Raw genomic sequence first — 16,869 nt, 5'->3', positions numbered from 1 at the left:
GTTTGAATGTTGTGTTGTGGGGAGTTAAAGTTGGAGCTAATGAGGTTAATGAAGGGAGCTTCAGTATTGTTGAACTGAAGTTGAATTGAGATTGAACATGGATGAGGTTGTTTGTGATGTTGGAGATATATGTTATGAAATGATGCCAATGCAGAGTTGCAGGTGAAAGAGTGATGTTAGATAGAGCTGGTCGAGTTGGGGGCATAGCTGGTACTGATGCTGTTGTGGTGATGTTCTTGTGTATCTGCTATGAAGTTATGAATTGTGCAGTGGTGTTGAACTCATTATTTGTGATAAGATGTGTTGGTACTCAACTGAAATGGATTAAAGCAGTCCATTATTTGGCTGCAGTTGATAGAATATGAATGTGCATGTGGAGTGTAAAGGAATTGGGGTTATAGTGGTGGTGAGTTGAGCTGAGGTACAATGTTACTTGAGATGAATGTATGTGTGTCTAAATTGAGAGAATAAGGTGAACTGAGAGTGAGTTGGTAGGTTAAAGAACAGTTAGATTGTTGTGAAAGCTTGGAACTGCAATTGCAGGTAGGCTTAAATTACAGTTGTATTGAATTATTGATTTCTATTTGAATGAATGAATGTTTAGTGATTGTATAGACTTAAAGCAGTCCATTATTTAGGCCTGTTAATCATCCCTGTCAGTCTAGCTGACTTACCTCACTCAGGTTGTCTGATTGAGTTGAGTTAACTCAATAAACCTTAATTCAACTCATTGAGTTGACTCGTTTGACCTTGAATCCTTTGACTTTGACCTGACTTTGGTCGTTGAATATTAGGTGATTCCGTTGACCGCACGTTGACCGTTAGTGATTGTTAATTGACTCAGGAGGACTAGGCCTTCGATTAATGGGCCCGGGTAGAGGACTTGGGCTTAGGACTAGTTTAATTAATTAGAGGTTTTGGACTATTTATGGTCTGAATTAACCTTTGACTTCTTCTACAAAGTTGTAGACATTCGTAAGACCTGGCTAATGAGCTATAGAATCAACCTAATTGGATTAGTAAACTCTTAGTTATGCTAAAGATAGATAAATAAAAGGTATGAAACCATAAATGGGCTTAGACCATTAGATATAATTGTATGATTCTTGTGTGAGCCATTTTGGCTAGTTTCTTAGAGTTCTTGTGTGATTAACAGTTAGTTATTAACAACGATCGATTCAAAGGATGAACCAGTGGATCGTGGATCTCAAGGTAGGCGTGGCTTGTCATCAAAAGAGGTGGGAATACATTTGACTCTTTTGTAACCACTATTGTTGTTTTTACAAAAGTTTATGCTTAACAAACTCATCCATTGTCTGTCCGCGCATTCCATGCTTTGTTTAAATTGCATTATGATAATTCTGTTGATTCTGTGAATCTTTCCACGATTTGGAAAGAACTTGTAATGTTTTGTTTGTCATTATGAATTGTTATGGGAAATGAGAATTTCCACTTATGGTGTATAGGATACGCTCCTTCACATTTATATCTACATGAATTCAGCTTTTATTGCCTAGAGTGGGTCACCATGGTCTTGGTGATATCAATAGCTAATGAGTGTGGTTAACACGAATATTATACATTGTTTGAAGAAGGAGTTTGTCCATATACATGTTCGTTTATTTCAGTGACTTGGGCACTTTTTAATGTTTGGGAAAACATTATTGTTTTCCAAATCTTGCCATGATTACTTGAAAGTTAAATGTTATTCCTACTGGGCACCCTTTTTAGGGATGATGTGCTCACCCATTCCCACTTTCAGTTTCAGAGACAGATCAGAGTTGCGCAACAAAAGCTTCAAGGGTTGATTTCGTTAGTTGGTTAACTTTTGCTGTGTTTATTATGTTGTATATTTTATTTGTAAACCAAATAACTATTGTATATGTATCATCTGAGAGGAATCCTTGTATGTATATATTTCAGAGTAGGGCTAGTTTTGGGTTAAGTTTTATAACATATTTTTTAATTGAATGTTTAAGTAAATGATTTAGATTCTTAGTGCCTCTTTATTTAGTTAATCTCTTGGATTAGTCAGCTGCTAGCTTAGGGGGCGCTACAGTGTTGGTATCAGAGCTCACTATTAGATCTTATATGGGAAAGGATAGGAATAGCCAGTACTAGTTAGTGAAATAAATTAGTTTAGAACTGGGTTGGGTTGTGAGATAAATCTTAATCACTAAAAGTTATTAATTATTAAAAGATTTATTTGATTGATTGATTTGTTTGTTTGGTTGCTTGTATGTATAATTAAGTAAAAATTGTTGGGTACACCAATAACTTTAGTTAATAAGGATTAGAGATTAGTCTAACAAAAATAATGCGAACACATAGACAATTCAATACTAAAAATAGTGAGATTAGTATTATTGATAAATCTTGATAGTCACATAGAAACTTACTGAGTACCTTGACTTATATGTAGAATCAACAGTTTATAATTACATAAATGTTAACGATATTTTTGGGACTCAATAATATTTGTAAGAGTAGTTAGAATAGTTTGACCATTCATGTTAATTATAGAAATATTATAATAGTAATTATAAATGAAAATAATGTAATAATAATTTTAATAAAGTAATGTTGGCATTTATCAATTAGTTTCATATTAAACTTAATTTAATTAAAATTTCAAAAAGGATATATAACGATAAAAAAATAATAATTATGAGTAAATAGTTATGGGAATTTGATAGCGCTCATTTACGATTAAGTTTAGTAAATTAAACTAATTACAAATTAGAAATATATATTTTGCATTTAAACTAGATAGCTAATATAATACCTATAGACGATAGACGTAAGAAGGTGAGGATATATATTATATAAATCAAAAGACTCAACTTGTTAGTAATCTTTTATTGAAATTATCTTTAGTCTAATAAATGATCCAATAAACCTTTATAATGAAGCAAATATTCATGAAGTAGTAATAATAGAATTCTGATGCTTAGTGTAATATTAGAATTAAAAGAAAAATAAATTAGTATATCAATAGGATACTTTACATTAATAGCAAAATCTAAAGACTATTAAGATATATTATAATTTTATACAGACTCAAACTTAAACCATATTAGATCACCAACGCCAATCTTTGACAAGATATAATATACAAATTCGAGATGAATAAATAAAAATCTGTTATATCAATCCTTACGTGAATGTAAAATTATATTTAGAAGATTAAGGCTTAGTGTACCAACTAGATTATCAACTTAAAAATAATAAGAATAATAACACAATTGATGATAGTATTTGAGTAATTAAGCTTGTAGTAAATTTATAATAGATAATATTTGAAAACTATATATATATATATGGTATTACAGTAAAGTAAAAATTATCAGATATTACAAATTGACGTGAATCGAAATTTGGATTACTTATAATGATAAAATAGATAAATAATAATAACGATGCATAAAAATAAAATAGAATAAATTTTGATGATTAGATTGCTTAAAATGATGTGAACTATTTATATATTCTACGAAGTAAATTTATCAGACTTACACCAGTTACGATAAAAGTTTAGAGACTAATTAATCATTAAATAAATTAATACTTAGTTAATCGCAATAAGTTTGTATTTAGTTATTCCAGCACTAGAATAGTGAAGGTTGTGTTTTCTATGTTCGTATGAAGGCATTGTTGGGCTTGGCCAACCTTGACAGGGCAACTGCATTCAGAGATGACCGATCATAAAAGTTTAGTATAATTCTTTAGGAAACCAATAATTATAAATTTACTTAGAAAGATTCATAAAAATCTCCCTTATAATTAGAGACAAGTATTCTATAAGATAGAAATTAGTGTAAGAAACTTAGACTTCCGTATTTGATAGAACTTAGAATCAAAATAGTTGAACCTAGAGGCACAAATTTTAGTGGTAAAAAGCCATATAGGTTTGTGCTTTGTTTCATGTTGTTTGCGCTTAGACAAAAGGAGATTATTCTTTAAGGTGGGGAGTTTTTGAAGACTAGAAGGATGGTTCGATTTTCGAGGACGAAAATGTATAAGGTGGGGAGAATGTAAAGACCCTCAAGCTCGTCAACGCTGTTAGACCGGTCAAGAGACGTATTAGTCGCTTATACCTCGATTAGTTTAACACGAACGTTAATTAATAGAAATTAATATAACAATGATATATATGAAACTAGTACCATCGATTAGATCTCAAAAAGTTATGCGAAATGGACTACTCGAACGTGTGAATCGGATACCGGACAAAGAAGATATCACTGGATTAGTATAAAGGGTAAAATCGTCATTTCTCGAATAAACAGTTTTAATGCAACTTAGACACGTACGTTGTGGCTGCCTTATCGAAGCAAGTGGGTGTCCTAGTATTTTATTTGGTCTTATCATCAAAACCCGATAGAGAGAAGAATTCATTTCTCTTCTTTTCCTTTCTCCTTCTCCTTCTCCTTCTCTTCCTCTGTTCTTTTGTTGTTCGAGTTTTGAGTAATGATATGAGGTTTGAGGATCAAGGGAATACGATGCAAATCAAGCAGCGAGTGTTACTGGTGATGTTTATTAATAGATGATTTGGATTCAATGAAGTGGTGAAACAAAGAATCATAATTAGGGTTTTTAGATTTAGTTTTTGAGGTTTGTGGAATTGAGCGGTATATTGGGTTGCTGACAGATGAAGGTTAAGAGGGTTGATAATTAATTGGAATTGTAGAATCGTTTTGGTGTTTGAATCAAACAATTAGGGTTTCGATTTCGTAATGATTAAGAAGAAATTAAAGGTTGGGTTTTGATGAACATGAAGTGAAGAAGAAGTTCATGAGGTTAAACTGAGGATTCAGTTACTGAGAAGAATTTCAATTGAGAGAATTAGGGTTTCGGTTATGTGAAAGAAAGAAATAGAAATTGGGGTTTCAGCAGAATTGGTTTAGTGAAGTGTCAATTCAGAGGAGGCTAATGGTTTGGTAAGTCTCTTTGATGCTTAATTTTGCTGTTAGAAGTTGAATTGATTAGATTGTAGATTTATGAATTTATGGATGATAAATTGAATGGTTGGTTGAACTGGAACTATAGTGGTTTATGAATTACAAAGGTTTTGTATTGGAATAAGAATTATGGATGGTGTTATTGTTGAGATTTAGGTTGAGTGTGTGTTTGCAGAGTTGTTTGAATTGGTGGTGGTGTTGTTGTTGGGAGTATTGCAGGTGATAGTGAAGTTATCTTTGTGGGTGGAGTTGATAACAAGAGATTGGTGCTGCAGGAAGTAGAATTAGGTACTACAAATGGTGATGTTGTTGTGACGGTAAAGTCACAATTATTGTGGCTTAGAGAAGTTAAACTGAACTTGGTGGTGTTGTAATACAGAGAGTTGTTGTTTGAATGTTTGTGTTGTGGGGAGTTAAAGTTGGAGCTAATGAGGTTAATGAAGGGAGCTTCAGTATTGTTGAACTGAAGTTGAATTGAGATTGAACATGGATGAGGTTGTTTGTGATGTTGGAGATATATGTTATGAAATGATGCCAATGCAGAGTTGCAGGTGAAAGAGTGATGTTAGATAGAGCTGGTCGAGTTGGGATTGGGTCATAGCTGGTACTGATGCTGTTGTGGTGATGTTCTTGTGTATCTGCTATGAAGTTATGAATTGTGCAGTGGTGTTGAACTCATTATGTTGTGATAAGATGTGTTGGTACTCAACTGAAATGGATTAAAGCAGTCCATTATTTGGCTGCAGTTGATAGAATATGAATGTGCATGTGGAGTGTAAAGGAATTGGGGTTATAGTGGTGGTGAGTTGAGCTGAGGTACAATGTTACTTGAGATGAATGTATGTGTGTCTAAATTGAGAGAATAAGGTGAACTGAGAGTGAGTTGGTAGGTTAAAGAACAGTTAGATTGTTGTGAAAGCTTGGAACTGCAATTGCAGGTAGGCTTAAATTACAGTTGTATTGAATTATTGATTTCTATTTGAATGAATGAATGTTTAGTGATTGTATAGACTTAAAGCAGTCCATTATTTAGGCCTGTTAATCATCCCTGTCAGTCTAGCTGACTTACCTCACTCAGGTTGTCTGATTGAGTTGAGTTAACTCAATAAACCTTAATTCAACTCATTGAGTTGACTCGTTTGACCTTGAATCCTTTGACTTTGACCTGACTTTGGTCGTTGAATATTAGGTGATTCCGTTGACCGCACGTTGACCGTTAGTGATTGTTAATTGACTCAGGAGGACTAGGCCTTCGATTAATGGGCCCGGGTAGAGGACTTGGGCTTAGGACTAGTTTAATTAATTAGAGGTTTTGGACTATTTATGGTCTGAATTAACCTTTGACTTCTTCTACAAAGTTGTAGACATTCGTAAGACCTGGCTAATGAGCTATAGAATCAACCTAATTGGATTAGTAAACTCTTAGTTATGCTAAAGATAGATAAATAAAAGGTATGAAACCATAAATGGGCTTAGACCATTAGATATAATTGTATGATTCTTGTGTGAGCCATTTTGGCTAGTTTCTTAGAGTTCTTGTGTGATTAACAGTTAGTTATTAACAACGATCGATTCAAAGGATGAACCAGTGGATCGTGGATCTCAAGGTAGGCGTGGCTTGTCATCAAAAGAGGTGGGAATACATTTGACTCTTTTGTAACCACTATTGTTGTTTTTACAAAAGTTTATGCTTAACAAACTCATCCATTGTCTGTCCGCGCATTCCATGCTTTGTTTAAATTGCATTATGATAATTCTGTTGATTCTGTGAATCTTTCCACGATTTGGAAAGAACTTGTAATGTTTTGTTTGTCATTATGAATTGTTATGGGAAATGAGAATTTCCACTTATGGTGTATAGGATACGCTCCTTCACATTTATATCTACATGAATTCAGCTTTTATTGCCTAGAGTGGGTCACCATGGTCTTGGTGATATCAATAGCTAATGAGTGTGGTTAACACGAATATTATACATTGTTTGAAGAAGGAGTTTGTCCATATACATGTTCGTTTATTTCAGTGACTTGGGCACTTTTTAATGTTTGGGAAAACATTATTGTTTTCCAAATCTTGCCATGATTACTTGAAAGTTAAATGTTATTCCTACTGGGCACCCTTTTTAGGGATGATGTGCTCACCCATTCCCACTTTCAGTTTCAGAGACAGATCAGAGTTGCGCAACAAAAGCTTCAAGGGTTGATTTCGTTAGTTGGTTAACTTTTGCTGTGTTTATTATGTTGTATATTTTATTTGTAAACCAAATAACTATTGTATATGTATCATCTGAGAGGAATCCTTGTATGTATATATTTCAGAGTAGGGCTAGTTTTGGGTTAAGTTTTATAACATATTTTTTAATTGAATGTTTAAGTAAATGATTTAGATTCTTAGTGCCTCTTTATTTAGTTAATCTCTTGGATTAGTCAGCTGCTAGCTTAGGGGGCGCTACAGTGTTGGTATCAGAGCTCACTATTAGATCTTATATGGGAAAGGATAGGAATAGCCAGTACTAGTTAGTGAAATAAATTAGTTTAGAACTGGGTTGGGTTGTGAGATAAATCTTAATCACTAAAAGTTATTAATTATTAAAAGATTTATTTGATTGATTGATTTGTTTGTTTGGTTGCTTGTATGTATAATTAAGTAAAAATTGTTGGGTACACCAATAACTTTAGTTAATAAGGATTAGAGATTAGTCTAACAAAAATAATGCGAACACATAGACAATTCAATACTAAAAATAGTGAGATTAGTATTGATAAATCTTGATAGTCACATAGAAACTTACTGAGTACCTTGACTTATATGTAGAATCAACAGTTTATAATTACATAAATGTTAACGATATTTTTGGGACTCAATAATATTTGTAAGAGTAGTTAGAATAATAGTTTGACCATTCATGTTAATTATAGAAATATTATAATAGTAATTATAAATGAAAATAATGTAATAATAATTTTAATAAAGTAATGTTGGCATTTATCAATTAGTTTCATATTAAACTTAATTTAATTAAAATTTCAAAAAGGATATATAACGATAAAAAAATAATAATTATGAGTAAATAGTTATGGGAATTTGATAGCGCTCATTTACGATTAAGTTTAGTAAATTAAACTAATTACAAATTAGAATATATATTTTGCATTTAAACTAGATAGCTAATATAATACCTATAGACGATAGACGTAAGAAGGTGAGGATATATATTATATAAATCAAAAGACTCAACTTGTTAGTAATCTTTTATTGAAATTATCTTTAGTCTAATAAATGATCCAATAAACCTTTATAATGAAGCAAATATTCATGAAGTAGTAATAATAGAATTCTGATGCTTAGTGTAATATTAGAATTAAAAGAAAAATAAATTAGTATATCAATAGGATACTTTACATTAATAGCAAAATCTAAAGACTATTAAGATATATTATAATTTTATACAGACTCAAACTTAAACCATATTAGATCACCAACGCCAATCTTTGACAAGATATAATATACAAATTCGAGATGAATAAATAAAAATCTGTTATATCAATCCTTACGTGAATGTAAAATTATATTTAGAAGATTAAGGCTTAGTGTACCAACTAGATTATCAACTTAAAAATAATAAGAATAATAACACAATTGATGATAGTATTTGAGTAATTAAGCTTGTAGTAAATTTATAATAGATAATATTTGAAAACTATATATATATATATGGTATTACAGTAAAGTAAAAATTATCAGATATTACAAATTGACGTGAATCGAAATTTGGATTACTTATAATGATAAAATAGATAAATAATAATAACGATGCATAAAAATAAAATAGAATAAATTTTGATGATTAGATTGCTTAAAATGATGTGAACTATTTATATTCTACGAAGTAAATTTATCAGACTTACACCAGTTACGATAAAAGTTTAGAGACTAATTAATCATTAAATAAATTAATACTTAGTTAATCGCAATAAGTTTGTATTTAGTTATTCCAGCACTAGAATAGTGAAGGTTGTGTTTTCTATGTTCGTATGAAGGCATTGTTGGGCTTGGCCAACCTTGACAGGGCAACTGCATTCAGAGATGACCGATCATAAAAGTTTAGTATAATTCTTTAGGAAACCAATAATTATAAATTTACTTAGAAGATTCATAAAAATCTCCCTTATAATTAGAGACAAGTATTCTATAAGATAGAAATTAGTGTAAGAAACTTAGACTTCCGTATTTGATAGAACTTAGAATCAAAATAGTTGAACCTAGAGGCACAAATTTTAGTGGTAAAAAGCCATATAGGTTTGTGCTTTGTTTCATGTTGTTTGCGCTTAGACAAAAGGAGATTATTCTTTAAGGTGGGGAGTTTTTGAAGACTAGAAGGATGGTTCGATTTTCGAGGACGAAAATGTATAAGGTGGGGAGAATGTAAAGACCCTCAAGCTCGTCAACGCTGTTAGACCGGTCAAGAGACGTATTAGTCGCTTATACCTCGATTAGTTTAACACGAACGTTAATTAATAGAAATTAATATAACAATGATATATATGAAACTAGTACCATCGATTAGATCTCAAAAAGTTATGCGAAATGGACTACTCGAACGTGTGAATCGGATACCGGACAAAGAAGATATCACGGATTAGTATAAAGGGTAAAATCGTCATTTCTCGAATAACAGTTTTAATGCAACTTAGACACGTACGTTGTGGCTGCCTTATCGAAGCAAGTGGGTGTCCTAGTATTTTATTTGGTCTTATCATCAAAACCCGATAGAGAGAAGAAGAATTCATTTCTCTTCTTTTCCTTTCTCCTTCTCCTTCTCCTTCTCTTCCTCTGTTCTTTTGTTGTTCGAGTTTTGAGTAATGATATGAGGTTTGAGGATCAAGGGAAGACGATGCAAATCAAGCAGCGAGTGTTACTGGTGATGTTTATTAATAGATGATTTGGATTCAATGAAGTGGTGAAACAAAGAATCATAATTAGGGTTTTTAGATTTAGTTTTTGAGGTTTGTGGAATTGAGCGGTATATTGGGTTGCTGACAGATGAAGGTTAAGAGGGTTGATAATTAATTGGAATTGTAGAATCGTTTTGGTGTTTGAATCAAACAATTAGGGTTTCGATTTCGTAATGATTAAGAAGAAATTAAAGGTTGGGTTTTGATGAACATGAAGTGAAGAAGAAGTTCATGAGGTTAAACTGAGGATTCAGTTACTGAGAAGAATTTCAATTGAGAGAATTAGGGTTTCGGTTATGTGAAAGAAAGAAATAGAAATTGGGGTTTCAGCAGAATTGGTTTAGTGAAGTGTCAATTCAGAGGAGGCTAATGGTTTGGTAAGTCTCTTTGATGCTTAATTTTGCTGTTAGAAGTTGAATTGATTAGATTGTAGATTTATGAATTTATGGATGATAAATTGAATGGTTGGTTGAACTGGAACTATAGTGGTTTATGAATTACAAAGGTTTTGTATTGGAATAAGAATTATGGATGGTGTTATTGTTGAGATTTAGGTTGAGTGTGTGTTTGCAGAGTTGTTTGAATTGGTGGTGGTGTTGTTGTTGGGAGTATTGCAGGTGATAGTGAAGTTATCTTTGTGGGTGGAGTTGATAACAAGAGATTGGTGCTGCAGGAAGTAGAATTAGGTACTACAAATGGTGATGTTGTTGTGACGGTAAAGTCACAATTATTGTGGCTTAGAGAAGTTAAACTGAACTTGGTGGTGTTGTAATACAGAGAGTTGTTGTTTGAATGTTTGTGTTGTGGGGAGTTAAAGTTGGAGCTAATGAGGTTAATGAAGGGAGCTTCAGTATTGTTGAACTGAAGTTGAATTGAGATTGAACATGGATGAGGTTGTTTGTGATGTTGGAGATATGTTATGAAATGATGCCAATGCAGAGTTGCAGGTGAAAGAGTGATGTTAGATAGAGCTGGTCGAGTTGGGATTGGGTCATAGCTGGTACTGATGCTGTTGTGGTGATGTTCTTGTGTATCTGCTATGAAGTTTGAATTGTGCAGTGGTGTTGAACTCATTATGTTGTGATAAGATGTGTTGGTACTCAACTGAAATGGATTAAAGCAGTCCATTATTTGGCTGCAGTTGATAGAATATGAATGTGCATGTGGAGTGTAAAGGAATTGGGGTTATAGTGGTGGTGAGTTGAGCTGAGGTACAATGTTACTTGAGATGAATGTATGTGTGTCTAAATTGAGAGAATAAGGTGAACTGAGAGTGAGTTGGTAGGTTAAAGAACAGTTAGATTGTTGTGAAAGCTTGGAACTGCAATTGCAGGTAGGCTTAAATTACAGTTGTATTGAATTATTGATTTCTATTTGAATGAATGAATGTTTAGTGATTGTATAGACTTAAAGCAGTCCATTATTTAGGCCTGTTAATCATCCCTGTCAGTCTAGCTGACTTACCTCACTCAGGTTGTCTGATTGAGTTGAGTTAACTCAATAAACCTTAATTCAACTCATTGAGTTGACTCGTTTGACCTTGAATCCTTTGACTTTGACCTGACTTTGGTCGTTGAATATTAGGTGATTCCGTTGACCGCACGTTGACCGTTAGTGATTGTTAATTGACTCAGGAGGACTAGGCCTTCGATTAATGGGCCCGGGTAGAGGACTTGGGCTTAGGACTAGTTTAATTAATTAGAGGTTTTGGACTATTTATGGTCTGAATTAACCTTTGACTTCTTCTACAAAGTTGTAGACATTCGTAAGACCTGGCTAATGAGCTATAGAATCAACCTAATTGGATTAGTAAACTCTTAGTTATGCTAAAGATAGATAAATAAAAGGTATAGAACCATAAATGGGCTTAGACCATTAGATATGATTGTATGATTCTTGTGTGAGCCATTTTGGCTAGTTTCTTAGAGTTCTTGTGTGATTAACAATTAGTTATTAACAACGATCGATTCAAAGGATGAACCAGTGGATCGTGGATCTCAAGGTAGACGTGGCTTGTCATCAAAAGAGGTGGGAATATATTTGACTCTTTTGTAACAATTATTGTTGTTTTTACAAAAGTTATGCTTAACAAACTCATGCATTGTCTTTCCATGCATTCCGTGCATTGTTTAAATTGTATTATGATAATTCTGTTGATTCTGTGAATCTTTCCACGATTTGGAAAGGACTTGTAATGTTTTGTTTGTCATTATGAATTGTTATGGGAAATGAGAATTTTCACTTGTGGTTTATAGGATACGCTCCTTCACATTTATATCTACATGAATTCTTTTATTGCTTAAAGTGGGTCATCATGGTCTTGGTGATATCAATAACTAATGAGTGTGGTTAGCACGGATATTATACATTGTTTGAAGAAGGAGTTTTTCCATATACATGTTTGTTTATTTCAGTGACTTGGTCACTTTTTAATGTTTGGGAAAACATTATTGTTTTTCAAATCTTTCCATGATTACTTGAAAGTTAAATGTTATTCCTACTAGGCACCCCTTTTAGGGATGATGTGCTCACCCATTCCCACTTTCAGTTTCAGAGACAGATCAGAGTTGCGCAGCAAAAGCTTCAAGGGTTGATTCCGTTGGTTAACTTCTGTTGTGTTTAATATGTTGTATATTTTATTTGTAAACCAAATAACTATTGTATATGTATCATCTGAGAGGAATCCTTGTATATATATATTTCAGAGTGGGGTTGGTTTTGGATTAAGTTTTATAACATATTTTTTAATTGAATGTTTAAGTAAATGATTTAGATTCTTAGTGCCTCTTTATTTAGTTAATCTCTTGGATTAGTCACCTGCTAGCTTAAGGGGCGCTACACCCGGCTTCAGGAACGCATGTGACGATTCATGTTTTACGATCCGTGAACCGTTTCACGATCTCTGATCGAGTTCCTCTCAGAGCCATGATGAATATGATTCTCGAAAGGCCTCCCAATATCTGAGCGTTCGATGCTGCGCATTTCATCATGACCTCTATGTAGAAGAATGATTGGGAGGTCCTCCTCTATAATTGTTTGTTGAGAGGGGAAAACGCCTTCAGGACGTCGGCGATACTCGTTGTTCCCTAACTACATAGAGAGACCGTGTATAGATTCAGGCGGCTCTCTTACATAATCTCATGTTGAGGGGGCTAAACGCCTTCAGGGCATTAACAGCGTTGCACGTTATTCCCTGACCATACACCTTTCAGAACGAGTATGATGCTTCACTATCTCATATCTCGGTTCTACAATAGATTAATTCTATCATGACATTCACCACTGAATTCTTAGAAAATAATCTATTATATCTTATTACTCCGTTCCATGAATCCCCGGCTGACTCCATGGATTAGTAATAGATAACCGATTCATCTCATTGCCTTGTTCCATGAATTCCCCGGCTGGATTCATGGATTGGTAATGGATGCACAATTCATGATTATTGCTCCATTTCATGAATCATTCTCGCTGAATTTCATGAGTTAGTAATAATTACTCAACAATCGGGCATTTGGACTATCACCGAGTAAGCCCCAATAAAATGGTGCAAGTGTACTCGACAATGATGCACGAACGAGCACCCAAATGCACGAACGAGCATTCGAAAATATGGACAAACGAGGAATTCTACACAAAACAGGAGAGATAATACAATAATAAAAAAAATAGAAAAGAGGCGCCTAGGGACCGGGCCCACCGGCCGGCCGACCATGCCGTCGTGGCCGGTCCCCCACGCCTCTTCCTTTTATTTTTCTTATTTTATTTATTTTTATGAACTCATGAAAACTCCTTCATTCAAGCAACTTTCCTTGTTTGAGCAAAATTCACGATTTCTCCATATTTTCACGGTTTCATGAAAAATAATAAAACAAAGAAAGGTGTTACGGGACCGGGCTACCTAACCGTCCGTCCATGCCCTAGTCGTGGCCGGTCCCACTCCTTGCAATCCCTTGTTTTCATAATTATTATTTCCCTCATCTCATGAAACTCCTCCGTTTGAGAAAAAATCATGGTTTCTTCATATTTTCTCAAATATTGCTCAAACCATGAAAATGCCACAAAGTAAAATGGTCACATGACCGCCTAGACTACTCACGCCAAATAATAAAATATTATTATTTTAATATTTTTCAAATTTTGATCAAACGAGCAAAGTTCTACTTGCTTATTTGAGCAAAATCAAGAATTTCAGTCAAATATTGAACTCTTCTGAAAATCCAAGATATTGCTCAAACGCACACCAGAAAGTGCCAAAACTCTCAGGATTGAGACACGAACATTGTGACGACACGGGCATACTTCCTTGACCAACCAAGGCCGTCCCTAAGGCTTGCAAGGAGCCGGTCCCACACATTCTTATATTTTTGACCTAATTTGTTCAATTGCTCATATTGGGTCCAAACTCTTCCCAACCAACTTGGAATTTGCTCAATCGACCATCAGTCGGTCCTACACCACCAAGGGCCGGTTTCATGCCTTCTTGGCCGGTCCCTCACTTCTCAATAAATTAGGTTTTATTACCTAATGCTCAGACGATCACTATTTTAATAAATGATGAAACCGTCATTTAATCATCATTCTTTCACCAACTGGTCAACTCAGGACCCTGGTGCACGCTCACTCGAGCAATTGGGAACCACATGGTCGTTCATTGTCCCCTGTGGTCGGTCCCTCCCTCACACATGACCTATTTTCAGCAATTCATCAATTGATGAACAATTGATCAAAAATTAGGGTTTCGAACAAACGCTCCACAAAATCATCATTCTGAGCAAGTTCAAACGCTAATAATTTTATGTTGATCCAGATTACAAAATATTTGGTAGGCTATTAATATTTTATTGGGTCGCGTTACCAATAATTCGTCGAATTGAGCAATACTTGCTCAGTTGCTCGAATATTGATCCAACTATCAATATTCAGTAATTCATCAAATTGAGAAGTACTTGCTCAGTTGCTCGAATATTGATCCCATTATCAATATTCAGTAATTTATCTATATTCAATAATTCATCGAATTTGCTCAGTTGCTCAAATATTGATCCGACTATCAATATTCAGTAATTTGTTGAATCGAGCAATACTTGCTCGTCACTCGAATATTGATCCTATTATCAATATTCAGTAATTCATGAGCAATATTTGCTCAGTTGCTCGAATATTGAACTAACTATCAGTATTCCGCCGAATATTGATTAACTCAATATTCAATAATTCATCGAATTTATAATATTTGCTCAGACGAGCAATATCTAAGAACTGTACATCTAACATGTTCAACCAATGAATCATTGAGCATTCATCACTGATGCTCGATTAAACAAAACTTAGACTTTAATAAGTCAACCACTACTAATCAAATACACGTCTGCTTTGCAGATTCCACGTTCGTGAGACATCAATCACGTCACATGGGGGGGATATTACTTAGGGTTTTGGTCTGGCGGCCTATGATACGTGTGTTCATCCACGATGAGAAATGTGAGTAAGTCGTCCAAACGGTTGAAGGAGTAGCGAAGTTGTGGGTGGACAGTTAACCAAGTCTTCGCACGACATGGAACTGGTTTTACCACGATCTCCCACTTTCCCACTCTTTCACCCAAGAAACTGTCACACTTATATGGATCAATGTGTTTACTACTCTGACAATATAAATAAGTCTCTGGATCCACGATTGAACAACAACAATTTTTTCGAGCAATCACTCTCAGAAATTCCATCAATCGACCAGAACTTATTCGAACTCAACAGTTCATCAATTTGAAGAAACCTTCAACACATCCACAATCCTGGATCATCATTGATCTCACACAATTCTCAGCTTCCCTCCTACAGATCAACCCATTTCCCTCTTTGTGACCGAATTGACTCTGGAACGACCATTGACTTAGTTTAGGCCGGAGTCCTACAGATTGATCTCTCTAACTCAAAACACTCCCATGCAGTGCATCTGCGTGAGGTTAAGCAGTTTGCTCGGTTCGAGGAGTCTCGTCCGGACCGTCGTCTCCTCAATCCCTTGAAACCAGTAAATCGTTTTCCCCCATCTATAGAGCCAGGCAAAATTCATTCTTGTTGTTTCTGGTGGAGCCGACTATCGAAAAAGGAAACTACCCTAATTAGGCGAAATCCCTTACTTTCGCTCGTTTAAAGGCTTCTGTGGGATCAAGAAGCTCTACGAGTGTCGTTGGTGGGAAACTAGATAATTGCATCGTTATTTTAGTTTTCGATTATTGATTTTATTGACTAACGGTTGTTGAAACTTTGATTGCACCTGTATTATTCTTGAGAGCGTTCTCTTCTGACATAAGGTCACTCAAACTAGATCAAAATATCGACGAGATGTTTATAATTGTTTTTATTCTGAAGACAACTTGTGATCATTCATTGTTAACATACTCTGTTCTGTGTGTGATTGATCATAAGTGGAATCAAGTTTTTGTGTGCAGGTATAATTCAATGAAATTGAAGATTCGAAGACTAAAAGATTTTTCTGATTGGTTTTCGCGTCTCGTGATATTTGTGCACACATCTTAATCTACTGGGATCCAAATAATTTCTAATTTATCTTTGGTATATTTGATCAAATAGTCGTATAGATCGGAAACTATCATTTGGTGGTATTCATCAGTATCTGAATCTGATGGTTGTGAATCTAGATCTGATTATTTCAGATCTTGATTGATCTTACTCGACAAAGGAGTTTACTTATTTAAATGAAAGATCCTTTGTCAAAACTCATCATATCTTTTCTTAAAAGATTATTGTATTAATTAGATACTAAACATCTTTGTTCCTTTACTGTTTGGAATACGATCAACAGGAGTTGAGTGCTTAAGACCCTCCATCGGTAAAACAACTCAAGATAGTGATTTCTGTCTTGGGATTCACGTGCGTTCACCATACAGTTGTAGGCGCAGGGATACTGAGGGAACTAAGTAACTAGGGGTAGG

Source organism: Papaver somniferum, chromosome 7 (assembly GCF_003573695.1).
Source record: "Papaver somniferum cultivar HN1 chromosome 7, ASM357369v1, whole genome shotgun sequence".
Taxonomy (NCBI): domain Eukaryota; kingdom Viridiplantae; phylum Streptophyta; class Magnoliopsida; order Ranunculales; family Papaveraceae; genus Papaver; species Papaver somniferum.
This window is presented reverse-complemented; position numbering follows the sequence as displayed.